The sequence below is a fragment of the Lepidothrix coronata genome, unplaced genomic scaffold, assembly GCF_001604755.1.
Source record: "Lepidothrix coronata isolate B3197 unplaced genomic scaffold, Lepidothrix_coronata-1.0 Scaffold107, whole genome shotgun sequence".
Lineage (NCBI taxonomy): Eukaryota > Metazoa > Chordata > Aves > Passeriformes > Pipridae > Lepidothrix > Lepidothrix coronata.
This window is the reverse complement of record NW_016690287.1, coordinates 2,261,276-2,274,551: the sequence shown is the minus strand read 5'-3', so window position 1 is coordinate 2,274,551 and position 13,276 is coordinate 2,261,276. Positions and strand designations below refer to the sequence as shown.

Genomic DNA, 13,276 nt, shown 5'->3' with positions numbered 1-13,276 from the left:
GGAGCAGCTGCTTTCAGCTTATGAGGCCTTGGAGGAAAAGGTCTGTATCTAGAGGAGGAAATCTGGACTCCATCTGCTATTTGACAAAACATACACACATACATACATATATATATATACACACACAAACAATAGCATTTAGAAGGTTGCACCACATACTGGCATTCACAAGATTCAAACACAGAATGACTGAAAATTCACTAATGTACCTAGTGGAAAATGTCAATGTTTGTCAGGGGCAGGTAGTTTAAATTACTCTGTCTATCTTCATCTGAGAGGAAGAATAAGAAAACTTCATTAATATTTTTCTACCACGAAAAGAAGGCCAAAACTCTCCTCCTTCATACTCTCCAGAGGTCGAACTAGATTTGCAATGATCTCTTGTGGCTTTAAACAGGTTTTATAGATTAGCTGACTTAAAAATAGACACAATGTTTAAATAATAACATTCTCTTGAAATTGAGGGCCTAGTACAACGAGCCTCCAGTCACTGACTCTGACCATACAAATATTTGTAATAAACCAAAGGAAAAAGCCTAGGTAGATATTCCAAAATTTAATGCTGTTGACTCCATCCACCTGAAAAGCAAATGATGTACACTTAAAACATCTTCAGTATGGCCTGCTTTAGCTAGGTGCAGATCTCCATGAAAGCACGCGGACAGAGGACGTGTCCAGAGTACAGACACCATTCCCAGGTTTGGGTACTGGACCCAGTGAGCCACAGCAGCAAGGATCTCCATCCTCAGCCAAGAGGCACGGAGACCACCGTGTCCCATGCAATTGGAGCCTGTTTCTGGTACTGGGAGAGTACAGTTAAAATCAGCTTTGATATGTTTGCACTGTCCTGACACCTCTACTGTAGGCTGTGATAATTTAATTCAAAGCCTGTTTCCATGCAATAATTGCCAGAGGTCACGCCATCAGGGGTCAGATGAGGACCTGAGTTCATTAAGTGAACCAATATGCTTGTTGCCTTTTTGCTCCCTTTTCAAGTACACGGGCCAAGGAGGAAGCACAGGAGAGATGTGTTGTCGTCTCCTCAATGGAGCTGTTCCTTGTCAGCTACACCATTGTTTAACTTGTCACAAGTACAAGCAAAACAGTACAACACAGCAAACCTCACCAACTCGTGTGAACAGCTTGGAAGTCCACTGGATATCACTTAATTCCATGAGCCAGTGAATACACGAACAACGGGAATCAGATTGCTTTGCTCATATGTTTTGACAACAGCAATTTCATTTTATCTATTATGATAACTCATAAAGCACTATCAAATGCAGTGCAGAATCTCTTGTAAAAATAATTACAATCTAGTAATGCAAGATGTCATTGAAGCACACCATTAACTCCTTTACAGTTAGGGAATGAGCCAAAGACTTTGTGCAAATGAAGGATTAGCAAGGTTTCAACACACATTTCCTTGCACTTTAAATGTGCAAGGAGCAAACCTTATTAAAACAGTACTTCGTAGTATGCTTTAAAATGATAGCCCCTGAGGCAGATTTTTTGTACTTCAAAAGATAGCTATTATACTACTATATATTATAGCCTAGGATAACAGAAAAATAAATTCCTATCTAATTCCTGTATACAGGGAGCATAGAATAGTTGCTGTTTCCTACAGCTGTCAAGAAAACCCAGACTTTTATGCAAAATGAGGTGTCACCAGTCTCACACAATAAAGAGAGAATAGCTTTAATACAATGCTACGAATTGTCTTCCATTTGGCTACTGAAAATATTTTGAGCAGCTAAAGTAATCTTTTCTGAACCTAGCATCCAGAATTTGGGATGTCTCCAGATGGGCCTCAGGGTTATAGGCGTTTAAACTGCTTCTATTTCCATGCAGAACAACTTTGTGGTTTACATTTTATGGCTGTTTTTAAAGCAAGATTTCCCTAACATTAAAAAAAAAAAAAAAATCAAAAAGGTCTGGTGCCTTTTCTTCTCGCTGTTTAATAATGTTCAAAGTTGTCTGAAAATTTGCTTATACATAAAAGACTGAATCAGTTACCTGCTTTGCATCATCTATGTTTTAAAAGTCCTTGCAGTACAGACACTGAAATGATGACATCCATAATCCAGATTTGTGTGATTTCTCTAATGTGTTAACTCAGGTCTTCACAATTAGAACTATTAGGAAATAAGCATTTTACTAAATATTAAGATACAATTAGACCCAGATAAACTGCCTACAGCAAGTAGACTGCCCCACTTAGTAAACTAGAACCCCCTAAAAACCACCAGAAATATCTGCTAATATTAAAATCGAGATCTCATAACAAGCAATTAAGAATGCTGAAAGAATTTGCAGAAGATGTTGCATTCATCCAAACTTTTCCATCTTATCTCAGATGTTTACAGTAAAAAGAACAGAGAAGTTTTCTTCAAAGCACAATTATTATCAATCCTCTCCAATCTTCAAGCACCACAATATTCTTCTTATAATATGACCAAGTAACCCCCTCTGATCCTCAGGAGATGTTAGCAAAATAATTGTTCCCCCGCACTGCTCCTTTGCTATTACTTCATTTTTTTCCACGCTCTTATTACTTCAGGCAGAAATAACTTGGAGATACTATCATCAATTTACCAAAACAGAATTCCCCTGCATTTATTTTAAGTTAGACTTTTACAATTACATTGTACATTAGAGCTAAATCTCATGATTTTCAACCTGGCTGGAACTGATTGGCTCACTAAGTCTACAGTTTAATTCTTCCCTCTCTCTCTATTTTGCTAACTAGAAGAGAAATGAATCCACCTTCAAGCCTGTTGGAATCAATCTTCTTTTCTCTTTCTCACAATTTATAAGCCAGAGGCTTAAAAAGTGTTCATATCCGCTTTTAACAAGCTGGTTATGCGAGATAAGCACAAGAACATTAATAAAAATAGCTCAGCATTAACTCATGAATGTTTTACAAAAGTAGACCTATAAAAAAAAAAGAAATCCTAAAGGCTCATTGTGATTTATACTGAGTCTCTTTTCCTATACTACCAATTATCAATCATCTCCAAAAGATACCTTCTTTTATACGCCAGTGTCATGAATGCAGCTGCTGCCAGTTCATTCTTAATCAGGTGAGACACTACACAGCACAGACCACCCCCTAGTTAGTCCTGGGACCTGTAAATGCTGGAATACTGCAGAAGAAGTGTATTCTTTCCCAGTTATGGACTTTTACTTTTTTTTGTTATGAGTTTTTTAATTCTTTTTCAAGAAAGCTCCACAAAGATTTCATAGCTGTCCCACACACTGTACCTCAGTATGATCCACACCATCACTTTACCACCATCCTCAATGTCTCCAGTGTTCACAAAACCTGTACCTAGAACAGCAGCAATGGAGCCACCAGTACTGAGGCTTTTATTATTGCAATTACAACAAAGCAGCTGGTGGTAATAATAATACTACTTAGCATTTATATGATGCTTTATATCTTCAAAAGGCTGTATAAACATTTGCTAATTAAGCCTCACAGAACTCCTAAGAGACAGATACTTTTTTTGTTTATTAACAGGAAAACTGAGGCAAAGAGACAAAACAGCTGTTTCCAAAATCTAGGTTCTTAGATTATTTTAAAAAAGGAAATGGAGATGTCGGGACAGTTAGAACTTTCAGAGTTACAAAAGTACAGCTTAAAATACTCAGAGAATCCAGTGGGACATAAACTCTCATGCTCTGAGCATCCACCCCCTCAAAAAAAAATAATAATAATAAAAAAAAAAATCAGCAAACCCTGTCCCTGGGAAGACACAGCTCCCTGCTGCCAGCTGCCCTAAGCCACTTGCCACTGTGGAGCACAAAAGGCTGGATTGCACAGGCCAGTGGGACCATTCCACCTGCCAGACCCCCAGCCTGGAAGCCCACGAGTCCCTCTGCAGAAGTCAAACACTTGACAAGCTGCACAAAATTATGATTTCAAGTGGTCGCCACCAAGACTGGGACTCAAGGGCAACCTGGTTCTCCCCCAGGGCAATATGCTGCTCTGTCACTACTTAAGGAAGATATGAACCCTTCTCTTTCCTTCCATGTTGACATTTAGCTTTCATATAAAAGTGAGAAAAACTTTAGAACCTAAGCAGAAAACAAAAAATTCCACCATGTACTGAAGGCACTTCTGAGATCTCACATTCATATTCAGTAAGACATTTATTGAACAGACTTTTTTTTGTGTGTATTAGACACCTCACTCACATAGGGAAAACAAATGCCTACACACACTCTAACAGCTCCCATTCAGGTCTTGAGCTCTAGAACTGCTTCAAGAGAGCTTAAAATTATTGCCTAGACAAAATACACAGCGTTCAACCTTTAAAGAAGACGTTACTTATAAAACTCTAACCCACAAAGACTTGACTACCCATGTAATATCATATACAATATTCCCCACTGGGATCTATAGGTCTGAAATGCTTTTCAGAAGACACTGGAATAAAGACTAATGACACAAAAGGGGAAAAAGAGGCAGTTTGTGAGTAAGAAAAAAGCTTTACTGCAAGGAGTGGCATGAAGTGCAATTAAAGAGTGATGCAAAACAAAAAGAGTAGGGAAAACTTATGGGTTAAAGAAATAAAAAATAATAAAAAAAAGCAAACAACAGGAGACTAAAGCTACATCAAAACTCAAGTGTAGGATGGATCAGAATACAGAAGATGGTGGAGGAACATGACTCAGGCAAGTGAAGAAGGAAGGAAAACAGTAACAGCTGAGCCAGGGGGCAGGCTGAGCAGGGGGAAGTGAGACTAAAACTGAAGGTAAGGCTCAAAATCCAGCAGTACATTATCCCTAAAGCAATCATGAGAAGGGAAACTGTGACTGCAGTGGAGAAGCTGTGTTTGTTTCTTGGCAGAGGTCACACAGGGCTGACTTACCTAATGGACACTGAGGTGCAAAGTCCAGATTCCTTACCCTGTCCTGCCCTCTGTGTGTGAGATAGCACCACAAGGCTAATGACCAGTTAGTTGGGATTTATTACCCACCACAAAGTTTGCAGCTAAACAGAAACAGACCCCACCCTTCCACCCCTCTGCCCTCACCACTGGACAAGTCTTTATCCTTGAATACAGGAAGAAAAAGAAACAGAAAGATGAAACCAACATTACACTGAGGTCGTGAGAGCACAGGAAGATCACCAAGCAATAAATAATGCTAGAAGTGAAGAGAATAAGTAATTCCACTTTGGGAAAAGAGAGTCTGAGATGACATGGAAAAAGAAAATATATATGTAAATACAGAGCCTGCTACCCAATTCTGAATGTGAGATATAGATGTATATTTATATCTCCAACTGAAGGCAGTATAATACACTCGCTGGCTTCTCAAGACACGTACAAAGCTGAAAATTACTTCAGAGGCACAACTATAAAAGGCTGACTTTTCCATGCCATTTTTAAAATTGCACAGAAGATCATCAAGCTGAATTTTATTACAACTTGATATCCAAAACTCCTCATGATGTAACTCAGTTTCGTTGCATATCTTTGCTAGATCATTGTCAAATGCACTCGGCTACATGAAAAACTCAACATACAAGATGGATGTCTCGCTCTTTGTACACAGGTTCACATTCACATGCTCTGAATAACAGAACTGGGCATTCAAAAATATTTTTATGATGTACACTGGGATTCTGCTGAATCTGATGAATCCCTGCATTAACCAGATACTTAACTCCCCAAAACACCAAGTGTTAACTCCCTTATGGGTTAGAAAATTAAGGCTTTCTCAAGGCTATTTACTCCAAATTATAATTTATACTGTAAACAAAGAGACCTTTGACTCAGGAAATAGAGAAGACAACACCTCAGACACACTGTGAAACCAAGCAAAAAGAGCTAAAGCATCAAAAGAAGGAAGAGTACATGAGAATGAAGAGCAGAGTCTTCAGTCTTCATGAAAAGAGCATTCAGAGGGATGAATTAAGCCCTCTCAATTGCCCCAGAATGAAAGAAAGTGCTCATTAAACAAAGTTCATGTTTCAGGTGAAATAAAATTCACTAGGAGCATTAAGGGAAACAAATCACAGCAGCATCAAAGTCTACTTAAAGTTAAAACATCGATAAAATTGGGGTAATCCTGTATGTCACCAGGTATCTGCAAGTATTGAAGGGCAAATGTACTTCTGTGATCTCGTGTATTTCACACGATTTTTAGATCAATATTTATGGAGCTGTTTCGGGAAGGTGTGGCACGTTAAATACCATTTCCTAAGGGGTCTGGGCCTATCTAATGAGCAACAAACAGGTACTGCAAACACCTCACTTTCAGCTTCAATTTGCACTTGGGACAATTTCCGGAAAGTGAGTGGGAGGAGAAGGGAGTATTGATGGGAGAAGCAGCAAGCCTTGTGCCTGTTTTTCTACTTGGTCCATCTTTAAAAATGCTTTTACATGCAGGAGCAGAAATGAAAGTAATAGACACAAATCCCCAGGAGTCATCCCCTTACCTTCCAGTTACAAACATTCCTGGGCTACGGACATTAAGGCTTACAGTGAAACTCTTGCAGTAGATTTAGCCTGTAGCATCCAGCAGCTACAGCACACTCCAGCCCCCCACCCCAAGAACCAGCTCTGGCAGCTTCACCATTAAGTCAGCTGAACACAATTCCTCTATGCTTATGGAAGTCTTGAAAGAAATTGGATGTTCCCTTACCTGCAGTGGTAATCTATGAAATCCAGAAAATGCTTAAACTGTAACATTTTGGATTATTAAAAGACAAATCCTCCATCTCATCTAAACCCAATGCATTCTTAAAAAGAAAACAAAACCAACAAAACACACACAAATCAAATCCCCCCAAAAACCAAACACCACGTTATCTGTACAAAACCTATTTTTAGTAGGACTGAACATTCATAATCCCTACCCTCACTCAACAGATACCATTCCTAAAGTTTACGACTTTTTTTCTAAATATTCTGTTGAAATACTCAAAGGTTTCGCAGCATTACACGACAAAGGGTTCACCATTTTACAGCTCAGAGTTTTACACTGTTTGGTTTTGATTTCCTGCTTTCTGCTGTAGCTTTGCAGAGAACACGACAACTTCCATGGCTGGTCAAAACAACAACGTGAGTGAGGCTTTAAGAACAAAGACAAGTAGGATCCCCTGTCACCACAGTAATGAAAATGCCTGTCATGCATCAGAAAACTGCACAACAGAAAATCCCACAGAAATGGATAACTTCATGGAAAATACTAAAACTCTGAACCTTTGAGGCTAGACACATCTGCTAACTTTGTCTATCCAGAATGCATAAGGTTGCTGAAGTCTATTCATAAAAAGACAAAGATAATAAATGCGAAGAAAGTAATCTGTAATTTGCTATTTCCATGTTAGATCTCAACCCTGTGGAGATTCCCAGCATGCCTAACTTTAATTACCGAGACAGTGGCACAGAGAGGAAAGGGAAGAAAGGGCTGGAAGCGTTTAACTAGTAGCAATTCAAGGCCCTGAGTTGGCTAATATTTAAAAATTTCACTAAAACTGACGTTACAATCAAAGGCATGTGTTAGTGATTGTGGGCTTATGGTCACAGCTCAAAATGAAAACAGATCCTAAAGAGCTAATGTTAATAACATTTCCATTTGTGATTCATTTTTTACCCCCCCAGTGTCCCTGACACGCAATTGGAAACAAAAAAATTTAAAAAAAAGTCCCTCCCCACAAAACAGATGTGATGGTTGCTTCTTCCCACATCATCATGGTCTTTCCAAGAAGGCTGTGACTAACTTCACCAGGGAACAAGCAATTATGCAGGATCTCTGAGTATCAAGAGCTATAAAAGACACCTTAACATTCCATTTCAGTGACCGAAGAGCTCTGTTTTATAAACAGTTATGCAAATGTTTTCTACACACACCCCAAACGGTCTCACTGACTTAGATAAAACTTCCTACAACTTTAAGTTCCTCCATGGGCACCACAGGGAGAAACTCAGAAGTTGTTCAGGACTGAAGTTCCCAGCAAAATGTAAAATCTTGGGATCCAGACTGGAAAACTGAAATTCCTAGGTATCAGAGTTAAATCAAGATCTGTACAAAACTGAGAAATTTAGCATGTTGGATGAATAAATTGATAGATAAATCAGAATCCAACTCTGGAGTTAAGATAAAATGGCATCAGATACATCCCTCTCCAAAAGCAGGAATTCTAGTTTCTGGTAATGCAAAGGATTTAATACTGAAAAAAACTACAGAATTAGTACTGAGAACAAGATATGAGTCTCATATATTGAATTTTCACCTTGAAAAATATACCAACTTCACTGTAAATTTTATGGGTACTGTGTAAGTATGGCCCTACCATGAGGAAAAAGGGTATTTCAGGCATCACAAAAATCAGTGAAAAGCCTTCTAACCATGAGCTGTTGATTAGCCTCCTTGGGAATCCAGCTCAGGACTAGAATGATGAAAACTGAATCCCCACGGACAGAGGGGATACAGAACCAGATGCTGTTAAGTGAGAAAGCAGGAAGAAACCCTGGTTTCAAATGAAATGTGAGAAGCAGACCCATCCACATGCAGAAAACACAAAAGCAAAGAAACTTTCCGATTCCTTTTGGGTGGAGATACAAGAATGGGGCCACTCACACTGCACCATAAGCACCACAGCTAAGAGGAGTTAAGAGTCTTTTTCTGGCCACCAGCCCCACTTCAGAGAGAGAAGACTCAGGATGGGTCACACACCAAAGGGCTTCCTTTTTCTGTCTGGCACAGCTAAAAGCTGTGTCCTCTAGAAAACCTCACACCACTGACCAGTCATTCACCATATGAGAAGAGATGCAGGAACTGTAACTAGGAGCATGAGGGCAACAAGTGGTAGACACTGAAATGGAAGTTAGCAAACATTTTATCAGTGCAGTCTTCGTCGTGTGGACTTCAAGTCTTCTCTCACCACAGTAATTTAGAAGTTCTTATACATTTAAACTATTTTGATCCTCATCGATCCTCCAATTATTTAACTTCAGATGTTAGATTTTAATAAGGTTTTACCCACAGGACAAAAAAAAAAATGCAACAGTTAATGTGACTGATTTGCCATTTACAGCTGGACTATGGACAGGAAGAAAATAAACCATATTTTCAGAATTTAGTTGTCAACAAGTGCAAAAATTCTGTATTTCTTTTTTCCATCCGTGCACTTCTCAGCAGAAGTAACTTTAGTCTAATCTTGCCCTCTCTATTACTGCTATAAATAACACAGCACCTAATCACTACTGGGTGTCATTGCTTGTGGGGTGTTACCTCCCTCCAAATAAATCTAATGGGATGCTTTGACTGCTTCCAAAATTACAGGCAGTCAGAAACATACGTTCTGAGCTATGAGAAGGCATAACTCAATACTGCAGCCATTATGAGTTGTTTGACAATACAAGCCAGCTGGACAATTACAGTCTGAAGCCACTTATATTTCCACAGTCTCTCCCAGTAAAAGCAACCAGCAGCTGCAACCTGCTTGTGTGGAGCCTTGAGCACAGTATCTCATTACCTGATGATACCTGCATGCTAATGACGCTACACTCACTGTGAACTGTGAATCAAGAGGAGATGGGCTGCGTCTCCCTTACACCTTGGAAACCCTGTAAGCTCTTTGCAATCCCCACTGCTCGCTGAGAGGGTACAAACTCACTTCAAGCCTGGCCTAGGAGAGGCTTCTTCTCGAAGGGCAAGGGTAGCAGCATTTCCATGGAAAGGAGATGGGGTACACAATGCTGATTCAGTATTTCCAGTTGCTAACAACAAAAATGGTCATTTTTATGTTCTCCCATGTAAGCAACTTTTGTAGCTGACATAGTCATTGCACAATCACAAACAAGAATGAATATGGTCAATAGGAAGGGAGGAGGACCTTATTTTTGATGATGGAGAGGCATAATTAATATTATTAATTATTAATATAATCTACGCTGCAAAGGCACGTGAGATCCATCATTTGGTTAATATTTCAGCAGACACAACGCAGAGCAGCAGGACTTTTATCTTCAGTACTTCACCTCAAGTAAACAAAGCAGACTCCACAAAAGGTCAAACCACTGCACGCCTGTAGCTCTGGAGGGTACGAGACCCATTAGCCAAGGCAAAGCGCAATTTCTGAGTGGGAGGATTGGTTCCCAACCAACATCCTTAAGAAAAACTTGTTCCAACCTTTCTTCTATTGCCTGCTACTCACTGGCTTGAAACTACGGTTTAGTGGAAGCTGCGATGCCCAGCTTTTCATGGATACAGTGCAACCCTACTGAGGTTACAAGGGGACAGGAACACCTCAGATCATGCCGCAAAATGCCACGAACCTGTTTTCCACCGTGTGTCCAGGTCACTTGCGCGCTGGCGGGGAGCGCGTGTCATGGCGATGAGAGGGGCAGGAGGAGGAAAAACGCCAGGGAAAGTTATCAGATAGAGGGAAAGGGCTAAACAGCGGGGGAGACGAAAGACAGCGGGGGAGAGCACCGAAGAAACGCAAGCATGCAACAGGAATATCTCACCCGAAAGCTGCCCCTTCGCGCGATACCAGCAATACAGGTGGAAAAGCCAGCTCAAACACCGGGGAAGAAATACCACAATAAGGACTGAAAGGCAAGTCACCTGGTCGAAGGTGAGGCAGGAGGAGGAGGAGGAGGAGGGCACCGGCGGATCCTCAGCCCCGTGGGAGCCCCGCGGGCAAGGTGCGGCGGCGTTACCACAGCGAGAGGGGGAAAATACACGCACACCTACACACACACACCTACACACACACGCACCCCTACACACACACGCACCCCTACACACACACGCACCCCTATACACACACACACACCCCTACACACACACGCACCCCTACACACTCGGCGAGGGACGCGGGTATAAAGCCACGGCGGGGAACGGCGGCAGCAGCGAGCGCCGTGCCCAGCCCGGGAGGGAGTTCTCGGCCGCCCCTGCCCCAGCGGCGGCGGCTCCGCGGGCCGGCGGGGTCCGCGCCCCGCAATTCGCCCCGTCCCCACCCCGTGCGCGCTGCCCCGGCGGCTCTTGGCGTCGCGGAACAAAAGGGGGGGGCTCGGCGCCCGGGGGAAATCCCTCTCCCGCCCCGCCAGCCCCTTACCTTCCCCCCGAGCCCTCCTGCCGCCCCGCGGGGCTCCGGGCGGCACGGCCGGGGCTCCCCCGCTCGCCGCCGGCGAGCTGCGGGCAGGGGCGGGCGCGGGGGCTCCGCTCCGCGCCGCCAACAAAGTGCCGGAGCGGCGCGGGGCGGGCGCCGGGCACCGGGAGCAGCGGCGGAGGGAGCGGAGCCGAGCTCCCTCTGCCGGCCCGCCGCCCCGCCCCGGCTCCAGCCCCGGCTCCAGTCTCAGCCCCGTTCCAGCCCCGGCCCCGCGGGATGTGCGGGATGTGCGGGGCCGCCTCGCCCCTGTGCCGCTCCCCGCCGCGCCTCACCGGGAGCTCACGCAAACGCAAAGGTGCTGAGCAGCAGCTCCCCCCCGGAGCGGCGCTGAAACACGGGAGTTGTTTAAAGTCGTCGTAAGCCTTCGCCAAAAAAAAAAAAAAAAAAAAGGAAGAAAAAATATTAAATAAAAAGCCACGCGATAAAGCCTACCGACGCTCCAAAGCAAAATCCTTCCCCGGAGAAGTAGGTGTATCTAAACCACCTTTGGAACTAGTGGACGGCGAGAATGTAAGTCTCCCATCCTCGCTTGAAATCCCGGATGAAGTCTCCCAGCTGTTTATGTTGTTTCCATCTGGCACCACATTCCTCCCGACTCTGACCATTTACACGTGTCTTTCACTCAGCACAGGGGAATAGTCCCGTGTCCAGATACTATTGGCACGTTTACAGGTAGCCAAAGTCCTCACGCTACAGCCGTGATTTCCATAACGAGCCACTCCCCTCCTAAAATCGAGCTGCTCCACGAGAACGAGCCACTCCCCTCCTAAAATCGAGTTGCTCCACGAGAACCTCGGTTTTCAATGATTTCACTTTCAAACAAGCTTTAGCCTTTTGTGACTCCAGAGAAAAGCTTGAAAACAAGCTTTTGACAGCATCAGACATAGGAAAGCAGCCTCCATTCAGTAGTGCATAGGAGAGCTAATCTGATTTTCAAGGTTCTGTTCCTGATTTTTGATAGGATTCAATTGTCAATCCTGAAAGACTTACACACCTGTTTAATTGTGTTCCCGAGGCTCCTTCCAGGCTTCACCAAGATTCCTCACGAAGATCAGAATCTTATCTAGACCAAACAGCCATTTCCATTGAGCCACTGCTATCCAAGTAGGGACAGCTTTACAAAGTTTCTGTGATTCCAGGCCCTCTTCAAGGAACCTTCAGAGGAAAAGTATAAACTAATGAAAGAGCAGCTGCTTGCTGAAATTTCCACTCAGTTCCAAGAAGTGAGGCTTGGCAGGTCCTCGTTTTTTATAACACTCTGTGACTCATTTGCAGAGGCAGGTGAAGTCAGAGCCATCACTGCCAGAGTCGTGCCACCAACGGCTTCTTCAGGAAGGACGTGGATTTTACCACTTTTTTAAAAAGAGGAAAGGACCATGTTGCTCAGCTTCTGTTTGCAGTGGTTTGGCTGTTGAATCTCTTCTCAAGTGGTGCTAGTCCATCCTTAACCTGGTGTTTGCCAGCAAATCTTCCTGAAATAAGGTTTGAACTCTGCAAACTGTTATTGTGCCAGGCTCCTTGGCAGGGTCAGGGCTGAAGGCAGTGGGCAGCAGGCAAGCATGAGGCTCACTGAGGGATCCTGTGAACCAGACAGGAGAGAGTAACCCGAGCTTCAGGTCAGGCTGGAAGAGGTGGGGCCTCACTCCACAATTGCTTAGGAGTTCACCTTAACCCTGCTTAAAAAAAAAAAAAAAAAGAAAAACAGTTCAGGCAACTTCCCCTTCCTGGCTCAGAGCTGATAGAGGGTCATGCTCCATCTTCTCCTAATGGTTCTGTCTCTGCTATTTTTTCTGGTCCAGAAAGCCCTCCACAAAACAGGAAGGCACAAAAAACCTTGTGAAATAAGTCCACTTCTATGTACCTAAACAGGCACTGAAATGTGCAGATACCATACGCTTACCTAGTTCGTTTCCAACAAACCTTCAAGTCTTAAAGAATCGGGTTATGGAGAGGCCACCAAGGTACTTTGTGTGAATGAAGCTTACAGGAACACTGACATCTAAACTGACATTTCCAAACTATCCATGCCAGACACCATACACACTCTCCCTAGGTAAATAATAACAGTAATTTTTACATGAAAACGCTTACCCCATGAGAGGTGGAAGGAATACAAGAGATGCTCTTAAAGAAAAG

General features: G+C 43.0%; 1 protein-coding gene across 4 annotated transcripts in view; it reads right to left on the bottom strand.

Moving 5' to 3' along the window:
• Positions 1–11,849, bottom strand: part of EPS8 (epidermal growth factor receptor pathway substrate 8) — a 136,812-nt gene extending 124,963 nt beyond the window's left edge. For 2 of the 4 annotated variants that reach the window (XM_017823945.1, XM_017823949.1), the window contains exon 1: positions 11,573–11,849. The gene's annotated coding sequence lies outside the window, so the exon portion shown is untranslated. Of the gene's footprint in view, positions 1–11,086; positions 11,161–11,572 lie in introns of those variants that run through there. The other 2 variants (XM_017823947.1, XM_017823946.1) reach the window with 2 other exon arrangements.
• Positions 11,850–13,276: the final 1,427 nt, after the last annotated feature.